General features: G+C 40.0%; 1 pseudogene; it reads right to left on the bottom strand.

Annotated features, from left to right (window-relative positions):
- Nucleotides 1-5228: 5228 nt before the first annotated feature.
- LOC102997573 (olfactory receptor 10J3-like) lies at nucleotides 5229-6403 on the bottom strand (annotated as a pseudogene).
- Between the last annotated feature and the right edge of the window lie 5268 nt (nucleotides 6404-11671).

Raw genomic sequence — 11671 nt, forward strand, 5'->3', positions numbered from 1 at the left:
TTCAGAATAAGCAAATCCATAGAGACAGAAAGTAGATTAGTGTTTGTGAGTGGCTGAGGAAAGGGGAGAAATGGAGAGTGGCTGCTAATGCAGGGTATCTTTTAGCGTGATGAAAATGTTCTGAAATTAGACAGTGGTGATAGTTGCACCACTCTGTGAATTTAATAAAGACCACTAAATTGTGCACTTTCAAAGGGTGAACTTTATGTTCTGTGAGTTATAGCTCAATAGAGCTGTTATATAAAAATATCCATTTACAGCAATAACAAAACACCTGAGCACCTTATAAAAATACAGCAAAAATTGACAAGATCCTCCTGGAGAATGTTATGTCACTTTACTGAAGGACCTAAAGAAAGAATTGCATAAATGGAGCCATATCCATTGGTGGGAAGACTTAAGGATGCAAATATGTCCATTCTTCCCAAGTCAATCTACAAATTCAGTGCAATTCTCTGAACAATCCCAGTAAGATGCTGCATGTACACTGAAAAACTAATTCTAAAATTAGTTCATTATTTAACAAAGATTTATTGAGTGCTTACACCGTGTCACTTCTATTAAAGCTGCTGGGGTGCAGCAATCAAAATGATAAACAGTATCATTGCTTTCATAAGGCTTATATTTAGTAGTATGCTAAAATAGACAAGACTTTTAGAAAAAATTACAATGGGTTTCTTGATCTAGCAGATATCAAGATAAATCATAAATCTATATTAATTAAAACAGCATAAAATTGGCACAAAAATAGCCAAAATTGATCCATACTTAAGAACAGAATAAAAAACAGCTGTGTACACATATACTAATTTGGCATATGATAAAGAAGAAAGGAATATGACTAATAGATGCCGCTTAGATATATGCAATGATGAATCTCTTTTTCTTTAGATTTTTTTTTAGCTGAACTTGGCTCTGAACTCCAGTGTGCTTAGAGCCAACAACGGAGGGAGGGAGGGAGGGAGGAAAAATGGAAGAAAGGAGGGAGGGAGGAAAAAAGGAGGGAGGGAGGAAGGAAGGGAGGGAGGGAGGGAGGAAAAAGGGTCTCACTTGATTCTCAGAAACCGATGCTATGAAGCACAGCATAGGATCCAATTTGCTGGTTGGGATCCAGGAATAAGAGAAAATCAACAGGAAAACACATTTTGTAAAGCCCATCTCTTACCCATACACCAAACACTAATGGGTGAAGAGACCCATTTAGAACCTCCTGACCCCAGCTCTACATCTCATTTCCTCCCCTCACCCACTCAGGCATTTTTGATGCCCCTTCCAATGGACCATAGAAATGCCCAAAGATGAGAGAGACCTGTGAGCTCTCATTGGTTCCTTTACTCACTACTTCTAAGAAGTGATGCTTCCCCACTCCTACCTCTAGCTCCCTTTTAAATTCTAAAGTCAGTGTATATGGACATATATACACTACCAAATGTAAAATAGATAGCTAGTGGGAAGCAGCCACATAGCACAGGGAGATCAGCTCGGTGCTTTGTGACCACCTAGAGGGGTGGGATGGGGAGGGTGGGAGGGAGGGAGATGCAAGAGGGAAGAGATATGGGAACATATGTATATGTATAACTGATTCACTTTGTTATAAAGCAGAAACTAACACACCATTGTAAAGCAATTATACTCCAATAAAGATGTTTAAAAATAAATAAATAAATAAAGTCAGTGTAGTCAGTGCAGGGAGGGGAAACAGCAAATACAGCTCACAACAGACAGACAAGGTCTTATACACTAGCTCAGACATGCTCAAAGAGTGGTCAGGGGATTCCTTTCAGACGGTCTGTCAGGTCAAAACTGTTTTCATGATAATACTGACATTAATTATCTTTTTCACTCATTCTCTCCTGTGAGAGGAGTTTTCCAGAGGCTACATGTGATATGGCATCAGTTTATAAACAGAAGCACACACAAGAATCCAGATATCTTCTATTAAAGCCAGATGTTAAAAAGATTTGCAAAAATGTAAATCAGTGCCACTCTTTTAAATATTTTTCTGTTTTGGTTATACCTGTTTTTCATAACAACATGTTATTTATGTTAGCATCCAATAGGTTTATTGTTGTTATCTTTAAATGAATTAATAAAAAATACTTATAATTTTTTTTAGTTTTAATTGTTACTACAGTAAAATCATATAAACAAAAGCTGTTAGGGTCTTCAATAATTTTTAAGAGTTTAAAGGGTTCCTTGACTAAGGGGGGAAAGGATGGTGGGATGAATTGGGAGATTGGGATTGACATATATATATTATTTTGTAGGAAACAGATAACTAATGAGGACCTACTCTATAGCACAGGGAACTCAGTGTTCTCTGGTGACCTAAATGGGGAGGAAATCCAAAAAAGAGGGGATATATGTATATGTATAGCTGATTCACTTTGTTATACAGCAGAAACTAACACAACATTGTAAAGCAACTATATCCAATAAAAATTTTAAAAGAAAAAGAAAAAAGAATAAAGGGTTCCTTGATCAAAAAGTTTGGGATGATACCAACCTTCTAAGAACCAGCTTCATCACATCAACATGAACAGGTAATGAAGCCCTCAGTAAATATCACTTGAATAAATGAGTGAAATAAAGAATTGATATATGTTTTAAAGAATACAAGTATAGTTAGGTACTGACTATATAATTTCTTTTTTTTAATTATTTTTTAACATCTTTATTGGAGTATAATTGCTTTACAATGTTGTGTTAGTTTCTGCTGTATAACAAAGTGAATCAGCTATATGTATACATATATCCCCATATCCCTCCCTCTTGTGTCTCCCTCCCACCCTCCCTATCCCACCCCTCTAGGTGGTCACAAAGCACCGAGCTGATCTCCCTGTGCTATGCAGCTGCTTCCCACTAGCTATTTTACATTTGATAGTGTATATATGTCCATGCCACTCTCTCACTTCGTCCCAGCTAACCCTTCCCCTCTCCCTGTGTCCTCAAGTCCATTCTCTATGTCTGCGTCTTTATTCCTGTCCTGGCCCTAGGTTCTTCAGAACCTTTTTTTTTTTTTTTTTAGATTCCATATATATGTGTATTTATTTTTCTCTTTGGCTGCGTTGGGTCTTCGTTGCTTTCTTTAGCTGCGGTGAGTGGGGGCACTCTTTGTTGCGGTGCATGGGCTTCTCATTGTGTTGGCTTCTCTTGCTGGGGAGCAGGGGCCCTAGGCATGTGGGTTTCAGTAGTTGTGGTGTGCGAGCTCTAAAGCGCAGGCTCAGTAGTTGTGGCACATGGGCTTAGGTGCTCTGCAGCATGTGGGATCTTCCCAGACCAGGGCTCGAACCCATGTCCCCTGCATTGGCAGGGGGATTCTTAACCACTCTGCCACCAGGGAAGCCCTATAATTTCTAACACAGTGCTTGTTATACAGTAAATACTTAAAGCATGCATGTTTTCTTCTTTGATATCAGAACAAGACCCACCAGGCTCAGAACTGGGAATTTAACATCATAGCCCCTGTATATGTGAGCTCTGGTTAGGAAGATATCCTAGGATGCTGGCAGAGTGAGTAACCATGGCATTTAACTCAATGCATGTAAATTTGTACCACTAGCTCTTGCTAGATTTGGGGATGGTTCTGGTTTACAGGACCCAGAGAGGCTAGTCCTGTCTAGGATCCCCGTGTTGGGTCTCACCTTTGTAATAACTCCAGAACTTATAAATTTTAAACATTCTCTTGACCAGACTTGATTTAGAGAAACTGGAGGTATTCTAGTGGATAATAGCAGTCAGTGACTTCAGCCTTTCCGACAATCTAGGACTAAATAAAGACTCTGGGATATAAACTGGCACTTACTTGTTTCTAGGCCCCTCTTTCATCTGCACAGTCAGAATCACAGCGTAGGATTCTGCAGGTTGTGCAGTACAGGACAGTGCCACATCTAAGGGAGTGCCATTCACATTTTAGGCATCATAGATTTATGATAATTTCCCGGGAGAGGCAGTAAAATAACTATGGCAACTTCTGACAGCAGTGTCTAGAGGAGGGGATGGAATGTTTCTTTTTTTCTCAAATACACACAGGCACCCTATAGACCAGCAGCCGTCCTCCCTATGCTATTCACTGAAGGCCCTAACTTTGCTCAAGAAGTTTCTGCTTCTTGTAAACTGATTAATTAGAAAAAGCAAGAAACAACAGTAGAAGAACTAGATCTAAATCCTGACTCTGCAGCTGCCTAGTTTTATATGCCTGGGCAAATCAGTCCTATCTTTATGTGTGTTACTTTCTTCATTTACAGAATAGGGATGATAACTGTTGTCCTGCCTCCCTTACAGGCTTCACTGAGGATCAAGTAAAATCCTGTATGTGCAAATTTCCCGTAAAGTATGTGCAAAGATAAAGAATTTTATCATCAGTGTGATATTAAGTCCCAGTCTTTACACCCCATGTTAATGATGGGCAGGGCATGAGGTATTTGTAGGGAGGAGAAACAGCATACAGGCAAGGCTCAGCCCAGCTTTTACAGGGTGGGGGTGAAAGAGAGATCAGTGCACTTGTACCAAAGTTTGTAAACAAAAACATGATGGGAAATTGTATAATGGACAGCTAAATTGACAAATGTCATCTTCCCTTCTGAAGGTTCCCTGGCCTCAAAGCAGAATAAAATTCCTGGAGCTTCTTCCAAGGTGTCTAACATGAATCTTCCCTTTTTTGTATTATTCAGCAAAAATAAGAACTGACCAGACTCAGGGCCTTGTACCTGGTGTCATGGGAATGTGACTGGCAGTCTGAGAGGAGCCGTCTCCTGAGACGCCATTGCAGCAGCCGACCCCACAGAGGCACCTGGTGTAGTGGAGAGTGTTCCTGACTGTAAACACTTTGGAAGAGTGAGTACACGAAGAGAAGCTGTCCTAGTCTGGATGCACTGAGGGTTGAGTAGTATCTTTAAAAAAAAAAAAAAAAAAGTATTATTTATTTTTTTTTTTATTTTTGGCTGCGTCAGGTCTTAGTTGCGGCACGCAGGATCTTCGTTGAGGCATGTGGGATCTTTCTTTGCAGCGCACAGGCTTCTCTCTAGTTGTGGCATGCAGGTTTTCTCTCTCTAGTTGCAGCGCGCAGGGTCCAGGGCACGTGGGCTCTGTAGTTTGCGGCACGTGGGCTTAGTTGCCCTGCCGCATGTGGGACCTTAGTTCCCTGATCAGGGATCAAACCCACGTCCCCTGCATTGTAAGGCAGGTTCTTTACCACTGCACCACCAGGGAAGTCCCTGAGTAGTATCTTAACCGTGGTTGTGTGAAGAGCACCTTTGACCTCCTTGTTCCTTAGGTTGAACATGACAAGGTCCCCCAGGGAGTGAGGATGGTGTAGGTCACTGAGTTGAGTCTGTCCTGCCCCAGGGAACTCTGGGACTTAGGCTTCAGGTAAATGATGGAGACACAGCCACAGTGAATGATGATCACTGTGAGGTGAGAGGCACAGGTGGCAAAGGCCTTCTTCTGACTCTTAAAGGCCAAAGGCCTTAAGGTTCCAAGGCAATCTTAAGATTATGAAGCAATCTTAAATATGGTGCAGAAGATGAGGACATAGGAGATGGAGACCAGGCCCACGGGTAAAACAAAGCCACAGACACTGATGACAAATTGATGATCTCACTGACAGTGATGTCTGTCTGTGTAGGCCAGCTCCAGCAGGTACCTCACATCACAAAAGAAGCGAGAGATGGCCGAGGTATCACAGAAGGGCAGGCCAAACACAGATGTTACCTGTACAATGTCATGTCCAGGCCAGTTCCCAGTGACCCAGATGCCAACTGGCATAGGCCTCTTACCTAGGGTGACTGTGATAGTGAATTTTATGTGTCAACTTAACTGGGCTAAGGATGTCTAGAGAGTTAGTTGGTAAAATATTGATTCTGGGTATGTCTGTGAAGGTATCTCCAGAAGAGATTAGCATTTAAATCAGTAGACTGAGTAAAGAAGATTACCCTCACCAATGTGGGCAGGCATTATCCAATCTGTTGAGAGCCTGAATACAACAAAAAGGCAGAGGAAGGGCAAATTGTCTCTGCTTGAGCTGAGACATCCATTCTCCTGCCCTCAGACACCAGCATTCCTGGTTCTCAGGCTTTCAGACTGAGACTGGGATTTATACCATTTGCCCCTTGTTCCTCAGGCCCTCAGACTCAGACTACATGATACCACCAGCCTTCCTGGCTATTCACCTTTCAGAGGGCACACTGTGGGACTTCTTGACCTCCATAACCACATGAGCCAATCCCTATAATAAATCTCTTACATATATCAATATATATTCTCTTGGTTCTGTTTCTCTGGAGAACTCTAATACAATGACTGAATCCCATGGGGGGGGGGGGTTGCAGATGGCCACATTGTGTTCATACTGCATGGCCATGAACAGGAAACAGTTGTTGGCTGCATACATGAAATAGCTCATGCATTCAAGAGATAGATGGCATAGTCTTGAATGGCAATGGGCTCAGGAGGCCAGACAGAATGTAGGGACCAGAGTGTAGCAGGTCTCAGAGATGAACAGCATGCTCAGGAAGAAGTACAACAGAGTATGGAGGTGACAACCCAAGCAAATGATAGTCACAATGATGTCACTGCCAGAGAGAGTCAGCAAGTACAAAGTCAAAAGGACAAAAAAAGAACAAGGCTGTGCTACCACCCAAAGCTGGAGAAATCTTTAAAGAGGATCTCAGTAACAGCAGTAGAGTTTGGCCTAAACTCTAAGGAAGATCTGGATCTAAATGAACTGGACAAAGGAAAGGGAGAGGTGAGGTTCTAACTATACAACAGATTACACAGTACTCTGAGCAGCACTACTGAATAATGTCTGAGGCTCAGGGGAACATCAGTGCTCTTCCGCTGGCCAAAAGCTCACCATCCTTGAGAACAAATTAAGAAGTTTTTCATGATTTATTAAATTTAGGACAGGGGTTGAAGGGAGGGAAAGTTTCAACATAAGATGAACAGCAGAATTATGAAAACAACTACTTTACTTGACCATTGAAGAGGTGGGTTCAGGTCAAAGAAGATGCAGGTGTTGAGTGAGCCTGGCACTTCAACACCTTCTGTACTCATCCTTGATCTGGGCCTTTGATGACACAATGAGGAGGCAGCAACACAGGGAAGGATGATGAATATCTGGGATTGATCCATTTGTCTCTGTCAATGTGACTGCCAACACAAAGTATGTGCCCCGGGAGTGTGCCAGAACAGTATGCTGAGTCCTGGGCTCTCCTTTCCTGCGTCTTTGTGTAGAGAAGATGACTAGTACATGGCCAGGCTTTGGGAGGGCCATTCAGGCTACCCTACTAGCCATGTTTCCAGACATGGAGGTCAATGTTCTTTTGAAGTAAATTTTGACATATCTCTTTCTTGATCTATAGAGTATACTCCCTAGAGAAAAAGAACAGTACCTGGTGTTAATAAATAATGTTGACTTTCTCTAAATCTCTTCCTAATGTGAAATTTTTCAAAGAAATGGTATACGTAGAGGTGAGTGCGTTATTTTTCAAGAATGTGTTTTTTCTGCCCCTAAGCCTATACTTCATAACAGTGGCTGATAATGTCATCATTGGGACTATAATCTTTATTAGTTACCACTATCACATTCTCCCTGTGTCTCTTTTTTAGTGTCCTGTTTCCTTCAAAGATGTTCAGCATGGGCATTATCTCATTTTGCTTTCAAGTCTTGTAGGCAAGAATCAGTATCTCCTTGGAGAACTGTGAGACACAGATCATGATCTTCTTTGCTTTCTTATCACCAATCCATAGCAGTAATGGGGTAATGCCTTTTCACTGTCACCTGCAACCCACTCTTACTCAGTTCAAGAACTGGAGGACCTGTGTCAGGCTGGCATCCTCAGTGTGTGCAACAGGATTGCTTCTATCACTGGTTCAGGCTGTGGCCACTCTCTAGCTAACTTTTTGTGATCCACTCACTGATCATTTTCTCTGTTATGTCTAAGTCATGTTGGACCTGGTTTCTGCTAGTCTAATCACTGATCCTGTCACTGACAGTCTTCTGACTACTACCTTTGCAATTGTCCTTTTGACTCTTGTATCTTCATTATTTCTACCATTTTCAGGATAGCATTAGCCAGAAGAAGACATTGCCTCTGTTTCTCATCTCACTATGGTGAGCATCTGGTAAAGCTATGCCTTTAGAGCTTACTTCAAACATGATAGTGAGATCAGCAAAGGTTAAAATTAGTTGATCTCAATGACCAACTCTAATCAGAGTCTGTAACTCTTAAAAGTAAAGATGTCAAGAATGCCTTGACATAATTGTAGCTAATAAAGCTCTTTTCCAGGATTATTGGAAGGATATTATAATCTCTTCTCAAGTAGTTTTGCAAATTTTCCAGACAGAAATATTGTAAATAAAGTCACTGGTGTCAAGGTTTCAGGTGACTGGTGATGTGTCGTGTGACACAACTAGGGCCAGCATAAAAGTGAGCTTCAAGTACAAACTTCAAAAAAAAAAATCTTATAACCTCAGCCTATTGTTACTATTATAAGTATACAGCCCTCTAAATTGATGCCCACTGATTCTAGTTCTTGAGATTTCTATGAAGTCAAAATATGGTCTATAGCATAAAATTCAAACTTAAAATATTCAGTGTACACCATAAACTGAAATAAACTATAATAACACATACAGTTAACTAAATCTAGAATTAATTCAACTTGGATGCTTGAAAGGGGATTTATTCGAAAGGATTTTTTTTGACAAAAAAAAAATCTGATAGGGAATTCTGGTTCCTGGTTCCACATGTAAGGAGCGTGGAACACACCATTCTATCCTAATGAAAGAAAGTGAAAGCCTGAACAGGCTGAAAAATCAACAGTTCTTGAATCCATAAGAAAGGTGAGGACACAGGGAAAAGTACTGCCCCTTAGATTGCAGAGACAGGCAAATATAAGGAGTCATAGTTTACTGGAACAGAGATTCATGCATGAAACCACCATGGGAGCCAGTGCTGGGGCAGGAAGGGAAAGGTAAATGATCACTTTTGATATCAAAATTTAATCTAAATAAGAGCATACATTTATGCTTTATGTAATTACTATAGTTGGTACTATTTATATTTTTTGTATGGGCTCCAATTGTTGTCGAGTGTTACTTCCTTTCAGCCTGTAAAACTTCCTCTTTTACTCTTGTAAGGCAGGTCTGCTATCAACAAATACTCTCAAGTCTTTGAGTACCTGGAAATGTCTTTATTTCACCTTCATTTTTCAATGATAGTTTTGCTAAATATAGAATTCTTGATCTTAAGACCTTGGGCATTATGCTTTGAAAGCTTCAGATTGTATTTAAGAGGAAGCTATAGATCATTCCCTACAGACATTCTTCAGATCCACAGTTATTCGCATTTCTTTTCCTGAAGTCACTTTTTAAGGTTGGGTACTTTAAACATTTCCTTTAAAAGAAAACTTGGGGGAAAAAAAAAGAATTATTGATGAACAGGATTCCACCCCCCCCCCCCCCCCCCGCAGCAATTTAGATGTGTTTTACTGACTCTGGACTCTACTATCTGAAGAAAAGTCAGCTGTTCATCTTATTTTGGGGCCCTTGTATGTGATGAGTTTTTTATCTCTTCTTGATTTCATGATTTTCTCTTTGTCTTTGGCATTTAACAATCTGACTATAACGTTTCCACATGTGGCTTTCTTTGTGTCTTGTCTTTCTTGGATGGATAGATTAATGTTTCTCATCAAATTTGGAAGGGGGGTTGGCCACTGAACCCACAGCGGAAACTGAGGAAGGAAGGTACAAACAAACGTCTTTTCTTAGGAGAAAGCAGTCTGTGCTGGATCTCCAACTACAATTCCAGCTCTTTTCTCCTTCTGCACAGCACTTTCTCTCCAGACAGGACCCAGACCACTGGATTTATTGAGGAAGAAATGGCATGCCAGTGTGGCAAGTTAACTCTACTCTCTGTCTTGATTACCTTAATTGGTGCAGCCGGAATCTTTCCTCCCCTCCAAAGAATGACTCAGTTACTTAAGAAATAATGAATTTAATATGGAGACATTAAAGTTTACTTGCCCCTTGCTTCTAAGGTGTTCTAGAATTCATGGAATTTAATCAAATCACAAACATAAATTACAGTCCTCCTCTCTCCCTTTCTTCTACAAACGACCCTGCTTCAATCTAAGAATTTTAAAGCATTCAGAACTTTTTTTTTTAAGCTCAGTCGTATCATAGATGCTGCTTCTCTGTTGGTTGCTCCTATTTTGCCTCTACATATTGAAATGACAAAGGACTGAGGTCTGGGATTTTTCATTTATATTCTCTCTTGAAGTGTTCCCATCTAATACCTTAGTTTCTTTCTTTCATTCTTTCCTCCGTCCTTTCTTCCAATTCTTTTGTTGAACAAGTAATACACAGACATTGCACAGCAATCCAAAAGTAAAACAAGTTTATAGTTAAATATTATTCTTTCAATTTCCTTCCTGTTGCTTTTAGGATGCTGGTTCCTTGAAAATACTACCCCAATAACCTACTGATAAACAAAGCTGAGATTATTCTTACTTTGATAAGAGAATACCACCTTGACAAAGTATTAGTGCAAAGTTAGAAGGAAGTGCAAAGTTAGGCTATTTACAAAGTTTTGGAGTATGGTGTACACCAGTCTTTCAATTCATGGACTTGATTAGGATTGGGTAAGGATCATGACCTAAGAATTTAGGACTGATAGACTCAACGAAGTAATACTTTTGAGATTAGAGTTTCAATTTCATTAGATCATTAACAGTCATTTGATGCTATTTATTAAAAATCCAAACAGTTTGATGGTCATTGACATAAGTTTTTGGTAGAGGTTCCTAAGAAGAACAATAAAGTTATATACAACTTTTGTCTTCCTGGGCAGGAATGTTTTGGAATAGTAATGCCATGCTGATGAAGGTAATGGAAGAGTAAAGTTGTATTACGAAAACAACTAAATAGCAAAGTCACGTTAACATAGTCAGTAAGCACACTTTCTCGCTTCACCCCTCCACCCCGTATTCCTTCCAGGCAATATACAGTATATAAATACAGAGATGCCTTACATATACTAGCTAATAAAAAAACATATATGTGTTCACCTACACATTAATACTTTCCCCACTATACTTAACAATATCTGGGATGTCCTTCTGTAGACCACTTAAATAATTATCTGAATTTTTTTCAATGGTGGCGTAACTTTCTGTTTTATAGATATGTCATTTTTGTTAACCAAGTTTATTACTGATGGATGTTTTGGTCCTTTTTTTTCTAGCTGTTGCCATTGTAAACAATTCTGAAATAGAAAACTCTGTAAACATGTCATTTCACACATAAATGAACACCAGGAAGTGAGAATGCAAAGTTAAAGACTATGAACATCCTAAACTTTAAAGAGTATTTAATAGAGTATTGTTCTTCTCTACAAAATTTTTACCAAATGATCTCTCACAAACAATGTGTCAAAATGTAATTTCCCATCGTTATGCTTCTAGAGGAAATAGAGAGTAATGAGAGGCAATAGGGCCCAGTGATTAAGAGCATGGACTCTAGATTCACACTGCCCAGGACTGAATCCTCTTTCCTCCAATTCCTAACAATGTAACCATAGGCAAGTTACTGAACTTCTTTGTGTCTCGGTTTCTTTATCTCTAAAACGGCTTAATGAGGGCACAGTCTTCACAGAGTTGTTGTGAGGAC

Source organism: Balaenoptera acutorostrata, chromosome 1 (genome assembly GCF_949987535.1).
Source record: "Balaenoptera acutorostrata chromosome 1, mBalAcu1.1, whole genome shotgun sequence".
Lineage (NCBI taxonomy): Eukaryota > Metazoa > Chordata > Mammalia > Artiodactyla > Balaenopteridae > Balaenoptera > Balaenoptera acutorostrata.